Genomic DNA, 17,518 nt, shown 5'->3' with positions numbered 1-17,518 from the left:
AAAAGATAAAAAATAAAATTTTTAATAGAATATAAATTATTTAATTTCAAAATTTGCTTTTTAATTAGTGATATATGAACAATCTTATTGTACATGCACATTGACAAATAGAAAATATAATTTTTAAATGACTTTTTTTTTTCAAATAATATATAATAATAATAAGTGATGATAAAAGGGGGATTTATTTATTTATTTATTGTAAAAATTGCATCATGGTTAGGGGTGAGCATAATTCGGGTTTAACTGAATTAACCGATCGAGTTCAATTGGTTTGGTTTGGTTCTAGATTTGGATAATTTTGGGTATTCGATTTTCGATTCAGATATGGGAGTCTTTAATTTGGTTAATTGAATTACCCGAATTACTAATTAATTAATAATTAAATATAAATTAGTAATTTTAATATATGATATATGTTAAATTTTAAATGTTTAATCTTAAAAATATCTCTTTTATCAATAACTCCTTTTATTAATTAAGTTGGAATTAAATTTAATACAATAAGATTATCTATATATGTATTATTTTAAATCCTTATTTTTTATCTTTTGGGTTATATTAAGGATTATTTTTTTATTCAAGGATAAAAATGAGTATTTATTCAATTAAAATTTTAACTTGTCTTAATTTTAAAAATATTATTTAAAATACTGATTTTATTTTATTTTATTTTTATTTTTGAATCTAGTTTTAGTGTTTCATAATTTTTTGATATTTTTTTTTTCTTCTTTATATATATATATATATATATATAATATGTTAATGTTACTATTTTAGAAGAATTTTATTGAAGAAAATGGAAAGAAAATAAGAACACTTAAATCTCGCAGCATCATGCTGCGAGATTTGTCACGTGTCTGTTTTTCACTCGCTGGCCAATTAAATCTCGCAGCTTGGTGCTGCGAGATTTGCTTTACCACCGTGCCACATGTCAGTTTCTTATTTGTTAGATTTTTAAATCTCGCAACACCAAATTGCGAGATTACGTGAGTATTATTTTAAAAAATATTTTCTCAATAAGAGTATTATTTAATATTTTATTTATCATTAATAATAAAACGGGGAAAAACTCGAGTAAGGTCCCATTCCTTTCTTCTGCTTCTTGGGCTTCGAGGAGCAGTAATCGCCTCCAACATTTGGAACGCTTTTCACACTCATGAAAGGGCGCAATGACCCAAAGCCAAGGAAAAGAAAAGACAGGAAATATCAATTTCCCTTGGGGTTTGATTTTATTACATTACCATTACCATTACTGCTTTGGAAGCCCAAGAAGCAGAAGAAAGGAATGGGACCTTACTCCTTAGTGCCATCCTCTGACAGACGGACACCCTCTCCTACCCTACCGAACCAGCACCTTGCCCTCTCAAATAGCTATTTGGAAGAAAATAAAATTTTATATTTTATTTTGTTATATTTCACTAGGTGTCCATTTTTTATTTTTTAAAATATATATATTAAATAAGATTTTTTTTTAAAAAAATAATTCCCAAACTGATAAGTGGCAAATCTCGCTACTCCAAAGTAGCGAGATTACGTTAAAGTCATTTTAGAAAATACTTTCCAGATGAGATATTATTTAATATATTTTTTTTTAAAAAAAAAGTTAAAACCGGAAAAAACTCTTAAAGTGTGTGCGTGGGAGTGAATGTGTGTTGTGGCAGTGTGTCTATGTGTGTGTTTTTAGTGCGTGTAACAGTGTGTATCAGAGCAAAGTTTAAGTCAACTAACAGAACCAAAAGAAAGACACACTAAAACACTTTGATTGAATGAATAACCAAAGTTAGCAGCATGCATTCAAGTCAGAACCGAGCACAAAACCATCCCAGAAGTAACGAAGAACATCAGGACAGAAAAAAGGAGGCCACACGTCCAGAACCATTTCTTACTCACCAAATAAAAACCTTCACAGGACCAGCAACACACAATCAACCACAGTAGCAGATCCGAACTCCTAAAAGCACCAAATCATTAAGGATTCAAATTGCAGGGTAGGCCACCAGAAGCACCAAGCACGAAGCTTCCCGAGACCAAAACCACTACAAATTGAACAATCCACCCAAGAAACTCAACCTGAGCTTCAATGGAAATCAAACCTTACCTTCGTAGACATATTTCTTCAATCAAGGCCTAAACTCGGTATTGCTGTGAGTCCGCTACGGCTCCAACGAGTCTTGAGATATCACAGAGAGAATCTGGAGAGTGCGGGAGAGAGCCGGGGAGTAAGCTTGGTGGCCGGGTCGGCTCGGCGGAGATGGAGGTTGGCGGAGGCCTTCTCTGGTTGTGTTTGGCTGTGGGAGTAGGCGTAGATGCTGGAAAGGTCCTCTGGGTATGGTGATTGCTGGAGATGACGGTGGTGATGACGAAGGTGGTTCGGCTGGGTCTCTGTGAGGTTTTGGTGGGGCTGTGATGTGGGAGGAACAATGGGAGAGATTGGGGAACGAGAGGGAAGAGCTGTGGGAGAAGTGGAGGTTGAGGGAGATGTGTGAGAGATCTGCTGCATGCTAGTGTTAGGTGGTGGTGCGGTGAGGGAGAGAGAGGCAATGGGAGAAAGGAGAGAGAGTGAGGTTGTGCGAGGATCACAGTGAATAGTAGAGGATGGAAATCAAGGACCCCCCACCCCCCCTTTTGCGTGAACTAACCTTCCCCCTGCTTAGCTCTGCGCAGGGCTCTTTATAGGGAGTCTGTAGGTGGGCAATGGCGCGCAAATGCCCGTGGGAAAGGCAGGGAAATACCAACAGAAAAAATTCCCTCCCCCTGCATTTTTGTTCCTCTATTCTCGCGGGGGGAATATTGCAACCATTTCTGTTGAAGGCTTGCGGGTACGAGGATGGATTTTTATTTCTGTGTTATTTATTTATTTGGTATTTTCCTTTTGTATTTTTTTTATGTCTCTTTTATTGCCCAATTTTATCTTCCCAAAAGAGAGACTCGGGCTTAAAAATTGAAACTCGATCTTGACAATTAAGAGTACTCGGACTCGAAAATAAAAACGACTCGCACAAAATGCTCAACTTAGAGAATTTGATTTTAAAAATTAAAGGACTCAAGTTAAAAACTCAAAATTAAAAGACTCAATTTAAAAACCAATAGGACTCGATAGAGAACACTAGGACTCAATTTAAAAATACCAGGACTTGGTAGGCATACCGGGACTCAGTTAAAAACACCGGGACTCCAATAAAAATACCGGGACTTTGTTTAAAATAGTGGGACTCAATTTACAATTCCGGAACTCAATTCAAAGCACTTAAGACTCAATTTCAAAATACCGAGACTCGATTTAAAAAGTATTGGGCTTTTAAAAAATGGGTCTTCCAATTTTCGGGATTCGAAGTGAACTTTTATTGCACCGAGTCTTTCCAAGAAAGTCTGGTAAAAATTAGAGTGTCAACAATATAGATGGGGTAAGACATTGGTAGGCATGAGGTGATCATCTTATTGTTTTACTATGAATAGGGTTGTGGTGTTGTGACTGTGGAAGTGTGTGAAGTAGGAACGTGGGGGGAACAATGGGGAGGGATGCCCAGAGAGCCATGGGTTGTGAAGTAAATGTGCATTTTCAATTATGGGTGTGAGTGCATAAATGTGGATTGAATGTATGGTAAATGTGGATGTGTTGTGGTGTATGTGTATGCAGATTCTGTGGTATGATTGATGTTGAATGTGTGTGAGTATAGTTACAAGTGTCTTTACTGTTACAGTTAATTAAAAAATGAGTATATTTTGTATACACTAAAAATCATATCGCCACACACTGATAATAATTTATTTCATCCTTACTGAAAAGTGTCTTACCCCATTATACAACTCATTTTTTAGGACTTTCGCGTGATCGAGCTTAGTAAGCTCAGGGCAGGGTTGGTTAGCGTAGTGTAGTGTGAGTGCTTGTAAGAACTTTAATGTATTTAAGTTTATGTTGTTTTAAAATTCTAGCTTTGTAATATGGACAGATGGAAATTTCTTTTTGGTCGTGTAATATAGTACTCTAGTATTTTATTTGAGGATGTTTAATTATATTTCGTTGCTTGGATGATATTTATGATATCAGAGATAGGTGAATAGAACACATAACACCCCGGGCCCCACTTGGCGGTTTCGGGGCTTTACAAAGTGGTATCAGATCAAGCCTAACTGTTTTGCAGACTTTAACAAATGATTTTACTAGAGTATAAGTTCGAGTTAGGATGAGGATAGGAATAGGTAGATTAGGATACTTATAGGAATTTTGAGTTTTGTTTCGTAACCTGAAGGCAAAAATCCCTTGACGGACTTCTGTGATTTTCTGAATCAGTCGACGGGTTCAAAAAACCATGGTAAATCCATCAATGGTGATGTTTCCAAGTAGAAAGACTGGAACTTGAAATTAGAACTCGAAAGTTAGGTTGGTTGATTTATGAGGATAAGCTTATGAAAGAGAATTTTGGTAATTTAGGTGTTGTGATTTAACAGTTTCAGGTCAAGTTGGGTGTTTGATGTTTAAATTGAGGATTTGAATGTTAATCTAGTTTCTTTGCTTTATAACTATACCAGTTATGTTAAGATATGGAAATTCTAAACTCACCTCTATCCTATCTTTAGGATGGACCCCAGAGCTAAGAATGTATAGATGCCCGAGTGAGTAATAACTTGGGGGCTTCTAACGAGGATGACATCGATACCTCCACACTACTATGAGGTTTAGCTCGGCAGGTCAAGGAAGAGATTAGGCAGGACTTTAGGGGGTAGAACTTCCCACTTGCAGACTAGGGCTATTCGATCGAGCAATTTACTTGCCTAAAACCATCTACCTTTGCGAGAGGTGCTAACCCAATCATGGCTGAGAATTGGGTGCAGGAGATGGAGAAAATATTGATAGTGCCGCGTTGCACCAGCAAATAGAAAGTTCTTTATGCCACTTTCAAGCTATCGAGGAAGGCCGAGTGGTGGTGGCTAGCGGTGAAATTACTGAAGGAGCAGAGGTCAGTACCTGCTCTGTTGACCTGGAACCTCTTCAGAGAGCTATTCTTTGATTGGTACTTTCCTGCTACCACTCGAGATGCAAAGGTCGAGGAATTCCTGAACCTGACCCAGGGACACCTCATTGTACAGCAGTACGCTGCTAGGTTTGTGGAGCTATCTCGCTTCGCCCCATATATGGTCCCAGATGAATTCAGAAAAGCAAAGAGGTTTGAGAGGGGCTTAGGATAGAGGATCTTTGAACAGGTGGCAGTCTTACAGGTGCAAAGTTTCTCAGAGCTGGTGGATAAAGCCACCGTAGCATAGATGAGCCTAAAGAGAGGTGCAGAGATGTCTGATCAGAGGAAAAGATCCATGCCTCCCAGTTTTCATGCGAACGCCAGACAGGGTTCGTGAAGGAGAGATGATAATACTGGAGGCCAGAGGCAAGGATTGGACAATCAAGGCTGTCGAGGTAATACTGTGTATTTTAGGTGCGGCAAGTACGACCACATAGCCTGAGAGTGTCGTGGGCCACTGAACAATGCAACATCCACTTTTGATTAGAGCCGGGGGAATAATCAAGCACCCCGAGTGGCTAGACACATGTTTACGAACTTACCCCGATTGACGCGGACATCGCTGGAGGCGCGGCAGTAAGTAATATGTTTATGTTTTGAAGCAAGCAATAGGTTTATTTGATTATAAGTGATGTATTTATGTATATTTGTGGAGTATATTGAAATTTGTTATATGAGGATGGTTAGGTAATTTTAGAGTTAGGTAAAAGGATTTTTTCCCGATTTAATTTTTTTAAAAATATATATTAAATAATATCCTATTTTGGGAAGTATTTTTCAGAATGACTCTAACGTAATCTCGCTACTTGGTCTAGTGAGAGTTTCTATGGATGAAGGATGCTGCTGTGGACGAGTGGCAAATCTCGCTGGTTCATCCACTGAGATTTGCTTAGGAACACTAATCGCTCAACCATCCAGCGTTAGACGCGTGGCAAATCTTGCTAGTTCGTCCAACGAGATTTGCTTCAAAATACTAATTGCCCATCCAATCAACGTTGGACGCGTGACAAATCTCACTGGTTCATATAGCGAGATTTGCTTCATCCCTTACAGTGTCTTTCCTCCTTCCATTTTATTCGCAAACAGAGAGTAGGTCCTCCTACGCAGGCTTTGCAGAGAGATGGGGAGGAGCAGAGCAGGTTACCGTTGCTGAGGTAGAGGTCGGACGTGTTGCAGGTTGCAGGTGACCGTTGCTCGTCGGGAGGCTGCCTAACCATTGAGGAGTAGCTATATAAACTCGAGGAGATGGGGTAAGACACAAATCCACCATTTGCTTTGTTAATAAATTTGAAATTAATTTTTTTTATTGAAGAGTTTGTTTGATTAATAAAAGAGTTTAGTGTGTCTTTCAATTTGCTGTTTGAAGGCTTCGTTTGGAAATGCCCAAGTTTAAGGTTAGGGTTTTTTTTGTGTTTGAACTTTATTTTTTATAATGCAGTATGTATGTCCTAACAAAAACAAGATGCATGAAATTTATTTTTTTGGATTATATAATCATTTTGTATTTCAATGTTCTTTAGCATATTTATGGAATCATCATTGTTTGATATATTTGCATTTTTATTTCAAAATGCATGTTTCAATTCTGCTCCCATAAAATTTATTTGTATTGTTTTGGTTTTCCATGTGATTGATGATTCGTAGGGCTCCTACTCGAAGCAGGAAGTGTGAAAATGAAGGACAATTAGAAAATCCAAAAAATTTCTAAGATTTTTCTGTATACATTATATCCTTATTTTTGCATGATTCTATTACTGCTTAATTTATTTTCTATTTGATTGTTGAGATAATATATGGAAAGAACAGAAATGATTTGAACATAATTGACAAATATTGATAAATTAATATGAATGATATAACATTTATAAAAATTGCGTGTGATAGTTAAAACTTTAAAAATTATATATTATATGATTGAAGATAATCATATACAATTTTATTATATATTATAAATATTAATTATTAATGAAACTCAATTCAATTATGTAATTATGAATAAGAATTATTTATTAATTTAAATTAAGATTAAAGATTAAAAATACTAATTTAATTAATATGATTATTTTTAATTGATAAATAATAGTATATTATTTTAATTGGTAAAAAATAATAAATTTTTAATTAAAAATTAAAATAATTAGCTTTTAAGTTTCTAATTATAAAAATATGATTATTTTTATTCAAAATATATTTTAAAATGGCTATATATTATCTTACTATATATTATGACATATTAGTTATTATAATTCAATTCTGGATTGAACAAGAAGTATTTATTAATTTAAATTAACATTAAATAAATGAATATGTTGAATTTAATTAATAATATTAATTTTTATCATAATTTTATATCATAGTAATATGTTGTAAATATACATTAATAACAAGATTATTGTTAATTAAATATAATAATCTTAAATTATTTATTAACCTATTAATTATTAATAAAATATAATTAAATTATAGAACGAATAAAAAGAATCATCAATAAATTTAAATTAACATTAAATAAATCAAAAAATTAATTCAGTTATAGATACTATTTTTAACATAAATTAATGTGATAATCAAATGTTATAAATATATATTAATAATAAGATTATTGTTAATTAATAAAATCTATATACTCAAAAATTTAAAAGCTATAAGAGAGTTTAATGATCATAATAGAGATATAGGATGACTAAACGTGTTTTTGGTTAATCGCCAGGAAGAATTTATATAATTTTTCTTTTAAAAATAAAATTTACCAAAAAAAAACATAAATCTCTTGCAATGTTAAAAAATATAACACTAACCTCTCCTTGACATTACATATATCAACACTAATCCTATGTTCTCCGTGATCTTCTTCTTTCTCATGCATACAAGAGCTGGGTTTTAGTTTCTTGGTAATTTTCTTGTATGTGTTCCATTTGAGAACACAAGTTCACGGACATAAATTGTAGATTGTATGAATTTGCATAAATTTAAATGTAAAGGCATATATGATTTTACTTCAAGATACACATTTTTAAATTGATGCATGGCAATAAATTCATGTTGCAAAAATATATTAATACTTATTTTATTTTCTCTGGGGCAAAAATTAATATTTTTATTATATAATTAAAAATTTATTTAACTCTCTCATTTGAAGAAGATAATTGTTTTATACCAATTATTTAATAACACGCTATCTCTATTCCTTATTTAAATGTTGAGTATTCAGATTGTTAACCTAAGAATCACCACAATTTATGAAGTAAAAAAAAGATCCCAGGTATATTTTAAAAGTTCAAAAATTTTCCAAACTTATGAAGTGATTTGTACTTACTTAAATAACATTCTGACATGCATATATAAATTATATATTTTTATGATAAAAATATTATTACCTTATCTTTGGAGAGACCTCAGATTTGAATGTGAATTTGCATTGGATTTAAATAAAATGTAATGTAAAATTATATTAAAAATAATTCAATTACATCCAAATCCAAATTTAAGGTCTAAAATTTTTTTAAAGAAATAAAGACATTATAAAATCTATATACTCAAAAATTTAAAGCTATAAGAGAGTTTAATGATCATAATAGAGTTATAAGATGACTAAATGTGTTTTTGGTTAATCTCCAGGAAGGATTTATATAATTTTTCTTTTAAAAAATAAAATTTACCAAAAAGAAACACAAATTTCTTGAATGCCTTCTGTATGACTAACGCAGTGATGTGAATTGCATGCTGGTAGATATTATAGGTTCTCACATGCTCAGTCTGAACTATTACATTGCTTGCAAACATTTCAAGGACATGGTAAAAATGGAAAAATGTCTAAATTACAGACGGCATGCTGCCGAAATTTCGGTACAACTTTTCCTAGAAAAATAACCATGTACTAAGATGAAAATAATTAAATGCATGCAAAAATATTTTTTTAAGGATGAGTGAAACATATAGGGAAGATTGTATGCTTATGAACATATAGGGAAGATTGCACTAGTGAGATGATAAAATCTAAATAATAGATAACTAGTGTAGTTGCGTTAAAAGGATGCTTATACTGTCTTGTATACTTAGTGAAATTAATTTTTAATTACTATAAGTAACACATATTACTTATACATACAATTTTATTTTGCATAAGTCTTTTTTATTTCCCAAGTGCCAATCTAAATGGTAGGAAGCTCAAGCAATGCTCCAGTGATGGTATTGTTGTATATAGGGGGGGGACATTATAACCTGAGCAGATGGTGTTAGTTATAGTACTCTGCCAGTTCGACAATTTGAATTGGCCATAGGCATAAATTAAATAAATTATATACAAATATTTGCATATTGATCCAGATCAATATAAATTGCGGGTGACCGCAAGATACCCTTTACGAGGGTTTAATAATATAGTCCTCTATGAGTCTATTCTCATATCTGATGATTATGATTTGCACATTGTGTTGGACGCACACTGCGTAGGTCCGACATATTTAATTGTGCAATTATATGTCGAAATCATTCCTCAAATGGGTGTAATCGCGGCTAGGCAGCCAAAGGTGCCTGCCAAGCATTTGGATGAAGTGGAGGAAGACACCTAACAAACACGTCATATCGATATGAGTGCGGAGGTTGGTGGTATGCCTAATGTGGATTTTAACGAATATCTAGGATTGTCGTACAAAGCACCTGCTCCTGACACTTATCCGCAGGGAGGTTACGAAGAAGTCTCGACAGAGGGTTCAGGATCGTTGTTCGCCATTGCGAATGATGCATTGGACGAGGGCGTGAACATTACGAACGATGTTAATCTTCAAGATGAAGACACGTACGAGCAGGAAACGGGCGAAGGGTTAAATGAGGATCTCGATGATATGAACGCACCCCCCCCCCCGGTGAAATGGATGATGCCACCTTTGTATCCGTATTTTGGTCATTTACAACATCTATTCAAGGTTTTCGTCACTGCCCTCCCGTCATATGTGTGGACAGGACACACTTGTATGATAAGTACAAGGGCAAATTCCTAATTGTCACGTGCTCGGATGCAATTAGGCAAATATTTCTCCTTGCATTCGCTGTTGTCTAAGAGGAAAGCCTAGACACATGGAATTGGTTTCTATGTTGTCTTCGTTCCATTACCAATAGGGATGACATTTTCCTTATATTAGATCAACATCCAGGAATTCTAGTTGCACCAGCACAATCTTGATTGGCAAGCACCACATGCCCACCACCGATTCTACCTTCGACACGTGGTCAACAACTTTAATACGAAAGTACAAAGTGTCAATCTTAAGCAAATGGCTGAGCGAGCGAAGGGAGCATCAGGTAAGAAAATTTGACTTGTGGATGGAGAAGATATTTATGAGGGTAGGGAACCAACGAAGTCGTTTTTCAATCAAATTCCTCCTTATATGTGGACTCAGTGCCACGACGATGAAAAAAGGTATGGGAACATGATCACTAACCTTGTCGAATGTTTCAACACCATCCTGAAAGGCACTTATAGCCAATAACGGCCCTTGTGCAACTAATCTTTTATCGCGTTGCACATTATTTCAACAACCGACGAGAGGCTGCTCATAAAGCAATATCTAGAGGAAATGCACTCACTCAGTGTATATTGCTAGCGATGGAAAGAAGGAAGCTGAAGGCGACCGGACATCGAGTCACGACGTTCAACTAGGCGATGAGTAGTTTTAGCATCACAACCACGCAGTTGGGGCCATATAAAGGGAATAACATCCAAACTTTGAGCATCCAGAGACACGAATGCTCATGCGGGAAGTGACAAGTTTTACACTTTCCTTACTCCCACCTTCTTGTCGCATATGCTGAAACACGGCTGAACGCAAACCAGTATGTTGAGTCATGTTGGAGCACTTCTGAGCACTATGTGACATATGCTGCGGATTTTCATCTGATTATGCACGAGGCATATTGGCCAGCATCCTCATTGCCAAATTTATAGGCAAATCCTGCATATGCTCGACATAAAAGGTCGGCTTAGGAGCTAACACATACACAACGAGATGGACGCATGGGAAGGTAGCAAGAATATCAGTGCAACATATGTCATCAAAAGGGACATAACCGCACGAGGTATCCGAGAAGGACACAACCAGGGGATGCAACTGGACCTTCGCACTGAACTATCACTTATAGGGGTTCGTGTAGAGTCTTATTATTACCTTTAATTACCGTTCAAAAGGTGAATGAATGCTTCAGGGTGCTGCCACACGTCCACGCTTCATGCCTTGTTGCATCCCACAGATTGACCCCATTCAGATAAAGAGTCCTGATTCTGAATGTTCCAAAGAGCCTTGTGATCAAGGCTATGTTCCAAACGATCATAAATTCCTTTATTTAGCCTCAACGCAGCCAAGGGGATTCCAAGATATCTACATGGAAAATCTTTAATCTGAAACTCAGTAATCTCTCTGATTTCCATTATGTCCCTATTATTATTATATTGACTATTTAAATTTGTTGCCTTTTTGCAGGATAGATCCAGGACTATCCGATTCCAGTGTATTGACAATGGGCGATCGTCACCGGTCTAGCCGAGCATGGACCGATTCGCACTCCGACGTCTTATATTGCCGAGGGGGCACACAGGTCGTACACAACAGGATAGGCACGGACCCCCACATTGTTGATTGGATACGAGAGGTAGGCTTCTATGGGATATACTAGATTGGCCATATCCAGTTGTATTGGCACCTGGTGACTGCCTTGGTGGAGCGATGGAAGCCGGAGACACACACGTTCTACCTATCGCACGAGGAGGCGACTATCACCCTCCAAGACATTGCAATGTTGTTCGCGCCGCATGTGCGAGAAATTGTTAGGGGTGGTGCCTCTTGAGGGCGAGATGGTTGGTGCCCGCATCTGCATGCGGTTTCTTAAGGGCGATATGTTTCGCCAACTCTCGAAAGCTACAGATGATCATACAATAGCGTGCCACGCACGTGCCCACTTTTTGCGATTGATATGTGGGATGCTATTCTGTGACCTCTCGAGGAGTTATGCGCACTTGATGTTCCTTCCACTCCTCGCGGAGTGAGTAAAGATACGTCAGTACAGTTGGTGGTCCACAATGTTAGCGTGGCTTTACCGGGAGATGTGTCATGCTGCTAACGTGTCCTACTCACAGATCGCAGGAGCACTCTGCTTATTATAGGTTTGGGCATGGGAGAGATTCACGTCCTTAGCTTCTACATGCCGTGGTGTCCAGCGTGTTATTGAGAGGGACCAAGACGGTTGCCTGATTGACCCAGCCCCACTCGCATAGAGGTTAATAACTTCATTCATAATGCATTTGTGGTTTGAGTACTACGAATATTAATTCATAGTACGTACTAGTCATTACAGCTATTAACTTATGTATTATTTTGTACAAGTGGAGAAATCAGTTGTTAGCGCCAAATGTTGCGCAACATATGTTGCCCTGGTACAGGTTCGAGTTGGACATGCATCGGGAGCATGAGGTATATCCCCATTCAAGTGTATTGATCGTATTGCATATTTATCAGATAGCCCTACCCACCTCTTACATTTTGCTTATGTTTACGCACAATTCATATAGGCGCCCAACACGAATGACGTTCTAGCTGACCTACTAGCTGATTATTAGTTGGGAGGGACTTGTGGGTTGTCTGAGTGTCACTCATATGTTTTTATATTATCAAGTGGCATCTCCTTGACCGAGTGATGCGTCAGTTCGGCTATCGGCGGGGCATTCCAGAACGCTTTTTGACTCTAGGGGTTGATGTACGTGGGGACGACCTACATGATATTGATGGCCGTGGTCAGGGGAACATGGATTGGACTGCCGAGCACGTGATGTATGTGACTATGTGGGGGCATCGGTGAGAGTACATCATACAAAAGTGGAGGCAGATGGTCCGATGGGTCCGGAGGACCTATATTATACGTGGTATAGGTCCATCACACGACACTTCGTGGATAGGACCGCAGCGGTCTTTATGAGCCTCGTAAGAATACTCTAACACATACCTAATTTTTACAGTCTATGTTATGATGTTAATGTGGTAACCACTTTTTTTTGTATGCTGCAGGTAGACGTACTACACCAGATCAACCTACTCTCTTCAGAGCTCATTGTCTAGGATTTAGCGAGAGCATGTTTGGAAATTGTTCACGAGAACGAATGACGGATCCCTACACCACGACAGGCCCCAACACCACGAGGAGGTCGAGCAGCTCCAGTACGAAAAAGTCGAGCAGCTTTCTACAGTTGTACGTTGAGTCCAGCCTTCTCGCTGTTTGTTGTACAAGCGGAGTACATATTCGGGTTGTCTGCACCATATGCCCCATCAACAGTCGTCGATATTACGGGCCTGTCCAGTAGACAGGCGGATGCCCCATCTGACTTTGCTGCCACCCTGTCGATGTCATTCCTGCTAGACGAGCCTCTCGATGCGGAATAGGTGGATGCACCCGCTTTGCCACCTCGAACTCGTCCAGAGACTTCATACGAGTTAGCTCGCCGTACGATTCGCATGGATATAGATGATGTAGTACCTATTGGCGAAGATGACGGACATGTAGCACATTGACGAGCTCGGACGCCAGACGTGGAGGAGCAGCCAGGAGAGGGCAGACGCAGACAGCAACCACCCCGACACTGGAGACGACCTCCCCGCGGCACCGAGTAGTAGATCATCATTTGTATAGATCATCATTGTATTATTTCATTTGTGTAACATCTATTTTTTAATTATTTCATTTGTATAGATCATCGTTGTATTATTTCATTTGTACAACATAAATTTGTTCATTTTTTCATTTGTATAGATCATTGTTGTATTATTTCTTTTGTACAACATCTACTTGTCCATTTTTACATTTGTATAAATCATTGTTCTATTATTTCATTTGTACAACATTATATTTTTTTTTTCTTTTTTAAATTGTATAAAGCATCGTTGTATTATTTATCTATAATTAGAAATATTTATTCATTTTCCACAGGATGTATATGGGAATGAAATTTGGTTATGACAGGTGTGAATGAACGTTTTGTATTGTTTCCCACGGATGTATACATGAAAGTGGTGAATGTAACGTTGTGAACATACGGGTATCAACTGTGTAGGATAAATGTTTTCTTTGAACAGGTGCATGGATGGATATGCTCAATTTTTAAAAGGAATTCTATTGAAATTTTTATAGTAATTTGATATGTTGGACGTGTATGTTAGAATTGGTGTATTCCCAAGAGGGGGGGTGAATTGGAATTTAAAATTTATCGCTTAGGTTGAACCAGATGAACAGCAGTATATACAAAACCTAGGGTCAGTCTATTCAATTTCTGAATGCGTAGATTAATATAATATGGAATTTAAGTCATACACATCATTCACCCATAACATATATGTGCGGTAAATATAAAGTGCGGAAATGTAAATGAATACACGATATGTTAGCGAGGTTCGGCCAACTGTGCCTACATCCCCGCCTCTAGCTCGCAAGCAGGAGGATTTCACTAATAGCTCACTTAAGGGTCGAGCGGCACCGTTTACAACCAAGTCAAATTAATACAGGGCTAACCTCAACCTTAACCAGGTCAATTAGCGGGGCTGACCTCAACCTACACGCCTTAACAGGACGACGCACCTAGCTTTCCTAACCGGGTCAAAGCCAATCCGGGACTATTCCAGGGCTAGTCTCCCTCTTCAGGCCCGTGCCTGGAAATACAACAGTATTTGAAATACAATGAAATGGTACAATGAAAATGCTTTCAAGTAAAGCAGATGTGTACCCAGATACGCACAATCACAAACACCACAGTATGTTTCAATATGTAAGCTCGGCGTGGTCTAAATAGTTCAACTCTCTAATGAATTTTCTATCAGTGTAATGCGTACGTGAGAGTGTCAACCAGTATGATCTTTGTATCACAATATGTGTTCAATCTAATAGCTCACACAAAGACACTAGCTAAGCAATATATGTGTATATTTCAAAGAGCGGGTTTTCTCAATCGTATGATGCTCTTGAAGTGTATATGTTTGGTTTGCAAAAAAGGTATTCAATCTTTGTATTCAGAAAAGAATATATGAGTTAACGAATATTGCAACAAAGATTTTATCACATAAGCAATTATCTCATCAAATATTTTCAAGATAAAAACGCCGTAGATATTTGAAAATGTTTTTGCAACCAAAATACAAATACAAACTTCTTAAGATATTGCAATGAATATGCAATACGCAGAAGTTTTATACAAGTCTTCTTAGGAGAGACTTATTAACAAAGTCCCCTAAGAATACTTAAGGTTTAGCTCTCAAAAATAAGTCAAACAATCCAAAGATAGGAGAGCAAACCAATCAAGACAAACACTCAAAACCAACTTACAAAATGATGTAGGCAATATGGGAAGGTAAGATTGAGTATATGGAGCTTGGAAATGAGTATTATAGGGTTTTGGTTTTTCAAAGAATTTTCCCTAATCAAAATGACTAATCACCCTTAATTTTCTCAAATGAACTCATATATATGGACATGGGAGAAGATATGACCGTCGGGGACCTATTGGGTATTATTAGAAAAGTTTAATGATGTTTAAAGCATTTTAACCCTGTTTAAAAATATTAACTGCGGTAAAAAAATTGGGGCAACCCGAGAGGTCCGGTCGACCAGAAATGGTTCGGTCGACCAGAAATGGTTCGGTCGACCAAGACTCAAATGGCTCAGTCGACCAGGGGACTTTTGAATTGAATGGTCGGTCGACCGGGGCAAGGCAATTTTCCAAATTTTCAAGGTTCAGTTGATCGGGCCTTTTTGAACTGCATGGTTCGGTCGACCAGACCGCTGGGAATTCTCCCGAGGACCCTCCGGTCGACCAGGTAGTTGGATTACAAAAGTGGTCGGTCGACCGGGAGGTCAAAATGTTGACTCTCAGGTGGTTCGGTCGACTGGCAAGAAATGAACTGTGAAGTTCGGTCGACCGGGCCTTGGTCAAACTGTTGACCCAGGGCCGGTTCGGTCGACCAGGCCAAAGTGAACTGTGTTGGCCGGTTGATCGAAAGTGCACCAAGTGTGCATTTCGGTCCCGTATTGAACCAAACAAGTCCTATTTCAAGTGCTTAACAAACATATGTGTACATATGTGTGTCTTATGGTCACTTAGGTCCAAAATAGAGACACTGAAAAAGTCCAGTGTCGGTCGACCACCCTAAGGTCTTTCTAAGGTCCTTTCTTATTCATGTGATGTGTGTGAGCTTATTACAAACCAAGTACCTACTTACTATTACAGACCAATTAAATATATTACACTATGAAATAAAACTTTGGTCTTCGGGCTTTTCTTAACTTTGTGCACATCTTTATTTTAACACCTTTAGTTCCTGCACAAAACTTCAAATGCTCATTAGATACAATGAGTATTTGTCATAATCAAAACCGGACGTGACCAATAAGGTCAACAGTGTATGAAAGTTGTGAATGTAATATTGTGAACATACTGGTATCGATTGTGTAGGATAGATGTTTTATTTGAACAGGTGCATGGATGGTGATTACGCGCTAAAATTGCGTAATTAGGTATTTTAATTCATGCATTACGAATTATATTTTAATTAAATGTCTAATTACTCTCAATAAATTAACATTGTGTCCTATTTATAACATTTGGATTTTATCGAGTAATTTATGAATTTTTTGTTTTTTTACCACAGGGCAATTATTGGAAGCAAAAATCGACACTATTTTGTATTTTGAGCGTAACTTTCTTGTCAAGCTCCGATCGAGACGATTCAAAATTCTAAGGAAGCTCAGAAAGAGTTCTACAACTTTCATGTTTTGATCTTTAAGAGATACAGATTTTAGTATGGTCGAAATCATGTTTGTGCACTAAGAAACAAAAAGAAAGAAATGAAGAAGCAAGGAAAAAATAAAATAAAATTTGAAGTGGGTCGGGTCTTGATGTGACTCGGCCATGCAAGTGGGCTTGAAGAGGTGCTAAGGGCGTGAAGATGTTTGCTGGGATATTAGTTTGTAGGTTTTTCTTTTGGGGGGATTTGGAAAAGTCAAAGGGAGGTTTTAATTGTGTTATATATAGGATAGGTTTTCTTTAGCTTAAAAGGAGGTTTTTTTTTTTCTTTAGTTTTTTTGGGGGCAATAGCAGGCTATACATTGGAGGCTGTGCGCACCAGGAGCTTCTCCTCTACGGCCAGCTTCTCTCTCTCTCTCTCTTCTTATCTTTCCTTCTCTCCTTACTCTTTATTAATTTGAATATTAAATTATTGTTGGATTTTCCTTCTCTCCTTACTCTTTATTTATTTGAATATTAAATTATTGTTGGATCTATTTTCATTAGCAAAAAGTTATTCAAATCTCTTGTTATTTATATATTGTCAATTAGTTTTAGGTTGAATCTTCCCCTCTTCTACTCTTATCTATTTTCATTAGCAAAAAGTTATTCAAATCTCTTGTTATTTATATATTGTCAATTAGTTTTAGGTTGAATCTTCCCCTCTTCTACTCTCTTTCTTTAGTGT

Source organism: Malania oleifera, chromosome 5 (assembly GCF_029873635.1).
Source record: "Malania oleifera isolate guangnan ecotype guangnan chromosome 5, ASM2987363v1, whole genome shotgun sequence".
NCBI lineage: Eukaryota > Viridiplantae > Streptophyta > Magnoliopsida > Santalales > Ximeniaceae > Malania > Malania oleifera.
Note: the sequence above shows the minus strand (reverse complement) of the source record.